We start from the raw sequence: 6,092 nt of genomic DNA, 5'->3' as shown, positions 1-6,092 counted from the left end.
CTTGGGTTTTTGGATTGTAATTGTAAATGGTAGCTTTTGAAGAATATGCCTTGTATATTCAAAATATTTCTTTAACCCTAAATCTATGGTTGATTTGTGGATCTCTATTAAGTTAGAATGAGTGTGTGAGTCCTGACGAGAGTTGGGCGGGCGCCCCGCTGATACCCTAAGGCTCCCCCTAGGGAGAGGTGGGGGCGTCACATTTCAAATCATCAACAATCATTCAGTTATCTTCTCAACTCACTCTATTTGATGATGGAATCATTAAACCTAAAAAAACATGAAGTTTTCACTATTAAAATCCATAGAAATACAATTTTTGACACTTAAACCATAAAATGCATAACTTCACTAGAAACTTAGTTAATTAGCTATAACAATAATTAAAATACACCTAAACTAAATAATAACGCACATTAAAAACACATAAAATACACACTTATTAGGGAACGATATTGGGAGTTCAACTTTGAATTTTGGAACCCAAGTGGTCCCGAAAGACTAACTCCTTGATTTGTTTAAGAAAGATTAGAGTGATTCCTCAACCCTTCATTATACATGTTAGAGATAGGATTATTCCTTGGTTGCAAATTCTGCCCACCATATGCTCCAACAAAAATTACATCTTCTATCATAGCAGGGGGCTCTCTATTGTAGTAGTTAGTAGCAGCATGTCCATACATATGACAATAAGAATATGGTTCCTAAGATTGCGTTTCCTTATTTAGAATGTAGCTACACCTAACAACTTAACTTAGCAACCTTCACTTCGTAAACACCTATTCTCTTTGCGCTGGATTGGCTTTTGTTAGGAGCTACAAGATAGTAACTCATAAAGACCTATCAAGTCCTTCGAATTCTTGTCCCTAGTTTACTGTCCAACTACAATATCTATCATATTTTGGATTATCAAAGTCAACCCATCATAGAAGAACTGCACTTACAATGCTAGAGAGTACTGATGGTGAGGGCATTTGGCAAGTAACAACTTGAGATGCTCCTATGTCTCATGAATAGGTTCTTCTTCCTTTTGAGAAAATGTGTAAATCTTATTCTTTATGTTGATGGTCTTTTGAGGTGAGTATTATTTGGTCATAAAGATGTTATAAACATCTTTCCATATCCTCAAAGACCCCTTTGGTAGATTAAGCAGCCGTGATTTCACACGATTTTTGAGACAATATGGGAAGCACATCATGCTTAGATCATGCTCTAAAATGCCATACAAAGGAAATGTCCAGAATATTGAATAGAATTCCAGGATCAAGAAAAGCGGATCTTCACTAGCCAAGCCTTCGAATGTAGGCAGCATATTGAAATGAATAGTTTTTAGCTCATAATTTCTGATCCCATCAGTTAGTCAGATACAATGGGGAGAAATTGTAATTACGGAATATGGAATGTCCCTCAGACAAAATGCAGTAGGCAAAGCCGGTGGAGGATTCTGATTATTGTTATTGGCATTATTATTTGGACCATTTAATGTCAACTTTTTTTGGCCTGAACTACCCAATCCTGTTAACTCTATAGCAATGTCAATACCAAGTGAGGATTGTTGCAAAGCTTGCTTACATAATTGTGCTTGCTTTTTCAACTCCCTTGCAATTTTCTCAATTTCAGAATCAAATTGTAATTCACCATTTTCAGATTAAGTCATAAACTATGTACCTAAGCAAGAAAAATTGAAAGTAAAAGTGAAGAATTGAAAATAAAATAATAAAATAACTAAAGTAGAAAAATTAAGCATCATCCTTGGTAATGGCGCCAAAAACTTGATTGGTATTTTTTGCAAGTGCATAGAATCGATTGTAATAGTAATCACCTTGAGTATTTTAGGGATTGAACCCTAAGATACAAATTAATTTTCTCACTTTAGTTATTATAGAAAGGAACAAAATTCAAATTCAAAAAGTTTGTAATATCTAACTAAAAAATAAAATAACTAGTCAAGTCAAATAAAACAAAGTTAAGAAAATAATTGGCGAAAGATAGGGTTTCAAGTTTTGATCTGGAGTTTTGAATTAACTATCCAGTTATTTTCTTAACATGCCAAGAATATTTACTTTAGATTATCTTTCGAGACATCTAAATTATGCCCAATTAAATCTTACACCTTTCTCGAAATCATATACATTTAATTGAATCCTTTAAGATCTTAGATAATTTGATTATGTCATATAAATCCTTAAACTATTCTCGTGTTTAACTTAAGTATGTTTATCTACCTAGTACCTGGTTGTATATTTCTTCTCAGTTCAATATGAACCCTAGGAGTGTGTCCATGGTGGTCAAACATGAACATGTAATTAAATCAAGATAGATAAATCAAGGCAAAAGTCAAGAATTTAACTAGGATGAATAATCAAAACTCCTTCACAAAACATTAACCATAGAAATAATTTAGTTCAACATTGACAGATAAAGCCATTGATAAATCCAAAAATTCAAGCAACAAATACACTATTGGAGAATGGAGTAAGAAAAACTTTTGAATCTTTGATGCCCTAGCCTTCATGTTGATTGTTCCTTGATTCTTGTTTACACGTCTGTTGATTTCGATCTCTCAAGAATAAGTTATAAAAATGAACCAATGCTAACGTAGTACTGTCTAACCTTAAAAATGGCCTAGATAACCTTTATTTATAGCTCTCTAAACTTGTAGCCCAAGTATGACAGGATTTGTTCTTGAAAAGTTGCCAAAAGTCAAGTCTGAGTAGAATTCTACCAATACCTGGCCCATTGTCTGGCGCCTATTATTGATTGATGCAAAATAGTGAGCAACTTCAGCACATTTTCGGCCTAAAGTCCGGCTCAGTCATTGTCTGACAATGATGAAATTCTTCTTGTTTTCAATTCGTTTCTTAGTCGATCATGTAATTTTATTACAAAAACCAACAAACACTCAAGTTAGGCAGCTTCCATTCAAATTATAGCTCAAATGTCCCAATTCATTGACAATTAACACATATAAACTAGCTAGAATTTATATCGATTCATTTATAACACAATTGGATCAAAACGTGCAATGCAATCAGAGGGTCCAAACAATGGGGATGTTAGACATGATTAAAGTTTTAATGTTCATATCCAAAATAAAGGTAGATTAAAATTATACCCACTATTTTGGCTAGAATTGTCAATTGGACTCTTTAACTTGGGTTTTGATAAGCCCAAACTTGACTCACAAACTATACAGATTTTTGAAGCTTTCGAATTTTTTAGTTCGGTTCTAGATCAGAGGGTTCATACTCGGATCACACTTTTATATAACCTTTGGGTTTAAATTAGGCTCAGCTCAAACATATAATTAAATGCATAATTATATAATATATATTTAATAATTATGAATTACTATAATTCTTGAAATATTTTGGGATACTAGAAGAGGAAGGTTTACAGAGAGAAATTCTTAGAATTGCTAAAAGACTCTATGCCCTTTCTTTTGATATTGAATCCTATTTATAGAGGCTTCTTTCTTTGAATTTCATTTGCATTTTCATGCCGACACTTTCATTTGAATGTCATTTGCTTTTCTTGCCGACACCTTATCTTCTTGTAATTGGTCCTTTTGAGATTCTTATCTTATCTTGAAATCGGCATCTTTAAGATTGGCCGACAACTTTATCAAAAGTCTGTCGGGTCTTGAGCACATGGACCACCAAAAGGATCAAAAGTGGATTCTGATGATGATCCGGCTGACTCATCTTTTTTGTCTTCTTCCTTTTTGTCTTGATTTTGCAAATAATTCAGATATTCTTTGAGCATTTCTGGATTTTGCATCATCTTTTTCATCAGGAAATCATTTGCAACTGTTTCCGTTGTTGAGCAGCTTTCTTTTTCTTTCTTTTGTGGGGTTGTTGGAATATTAACTCCTTTGGTATTTTGCTGATTTGGATTTATCCATTTGAGCTTCTCTCCTGTTTCCAAGAATCTTAAAACATTTCTCTGGTCACAGAATTCTTGATTGAATCCTATCCACCATTTGATCTTGAATTCTCGAACTAGTGACATTGGAAGTGGTTTTTCAAGTTCTTGATGAATTTTGAAACTCCAGCAAAAAATCCATGGTGCTTTGAATTCTATATGGAATAATATTGGTCTTGTATACTCTTCCCCCCTTGCTTTTTTGAGGTATGTTTGAAATCCCATGAGTACATTTGGAGGTAGGATATCCTTTTGAGGACCAAACCATTGCCACCAATGATTGAACCAAATTGGGAATTCTCTGCAACAACTTTCTTTGAATGTAAAAAATCATGAATGATTGAATGGTCTATACAAAAAAGCACGATACCATGCCATTTTGTAATCTTGATAAGTAAATCCATCTGGAATGAATCTGACTGAGAAGGATTTCTTTGAATAAAGAGAAGTCCATTCATTGGGAGAACAAACTTTCTTTATAATGCATTTTGAATGACTAACAATTTCGGGGTTCTTTTGATCAGGAATGGGGAAAATTTCCACAGATTGAGTATCTGTAAGGATCAATTCATAATAATCCAGATTTTTAGACGGATCATCTGGTTGCCAGAAACATTTTGAAGGAAAGATTCTTTGAGTAAAGAAATTGAGAGTGTTATAAAGAGGAACTTCTTGGAATCTAGTCAAAGTAATATGTTGAGTGAATGGTTTAGTAAAATATGAATTTTCTTTGGGTTTTTCTGAGGTTCTTGGAATCTGTTGAATGGGTCTTATTTGAGAAGAAGTTGGGGTACGAGCAGCTTGACTATAAGTCAATGCTGGAAAATCTTGCAATAATTGGAATCTATTTTGAGTTACAGGAGTAAGACTCATCTCATAGTCTTGAGGAGTCTTAGGTCTTCCTGCTTTTGAATCCATGATCCTGCAAAATTCAAAGTCAAGAAATAATTTTGTTGAGTTTCTCTCGAAGCTGTTTAATTTGTTGGTCATAATATTGAATCTCTTCTTGAGGATGACCGGCTTTTTTGAGGACATCTTTAAAAATAACATTGGAATCAATTTGTCTTTTGAGAAGAAAGGCTTTTTCTTTTGGAGTCTGAACAGACCAAAAACTTGGTCGAATATAAACTGGGGAATGATTTTGAATTTGATGATGAGGAATAGGCTAAATTTGTCCTTGTGAATTTTTAATATAGTAAGTATGATATCTATGGGAAATGTTTTTATCTTTTCTTTGAAGAATAGGATCATCCCTTTCTTTTCTCAGCCTGCGAATATATTCTTTGTGGGTTTCACGTTCCATTTCCCTGTAAAAATTCTCTAAGAGAATTATTTTCTCCTTTAATAAATTCTATTTCGAAATCAAATACAGATAAAATTGCTTGCCATCTAGCAAATATTTGTTTTGAAACAATATTTTGAACATCTTTTTGTAAAACTTCTTTTGCTGATTTACAATCTATTCTAAGTAAAAATTTTTTAGTATATAAATCATCTTGAAATTTTGATATACATAGTACTATAGATAAAATTTCCTTTTTGATAGTAGAATAATTCTTTTGTGGACCGAACCAAGTTCCTGAATGGAATCTAACTAATTCTTCTTTTAGATCATCTATTTTTTGTTTTAGAATTCCTCCATATCCTAATTCTGATGCATCTGTTTCGATTATCATAAAAGCTTTAGGATGAGGAAGACATAAACATGGTAATGATTCAATTTTTTCTTTAAGATATTTAATTTTTTGAGTATGTTCTTCGGTCCATGGTTTAGGATTTTTCTTTAGTCTATCAAACAATATAGCACATTCTTGTCTTGATTTAGGAAAGAAATCTGCAATGTAATTTAAACATCCTAAAAATCTTTGTAATTGATTTTTCTCTTTTATTTCATCTGGAAATTTGCTTGCAAATTCTAAAGCTCTATTTATTGGCTTTATTGTTCCTTCATTTATATCATGTCCTAAAAATCTTACTTTAGTTTGGAATAGTTTCATTTTTGATGCTGAAACAACTAATCCATTTTTCTTAACTACCTTTAGAAATATATTTAAATGTTTAAAATGTTGTTCTAATGATTCTGAAAATATTAATACATCATCTATATAAACTATGCTAAATGAACTATAAGGATTAAATATATCATTCATTATATTTTGAAATTCTGA

General features: G+C 32.3%; 1 non-coding gene across 1 annotated transcript; it reads left to right on the top strand.

The window, feature by feature from the left end:
- Positions 1–956: 956 nt before the first annotated feature.
- On the top strand, positions 957–1,063 carry LOC113719806 (small nucleolar RNA R71). Its single transcript, XR_003455048.1, has one exon. It is a non-coding gene; the product is annotated as a small nucleolar RNA R71 (small nucleolar RNA).
- The last annotated feature ends 5,029 nt before the right edge of the window (positions 1,064–6,092 follow it).

Source organism: Coffea arabica, chromosome 11e (genome assembly GCF_036785885.1).
Source record: "Coffea arabica cultivar ET-39 chromosome 11e, Coffea Arabica ET-39 HiFi, whole genome shotgun sequence".
Taxonomy (NCBI): Eukaryota; Viridiplantae; Streptophyta; class Magnoliopsida; order Gentianales; family Rubiaceae; genus Coffea; species Coffea arabica.
This window is presented reverse-complemented; position numbering and strand designations above follow the sequence as displayed.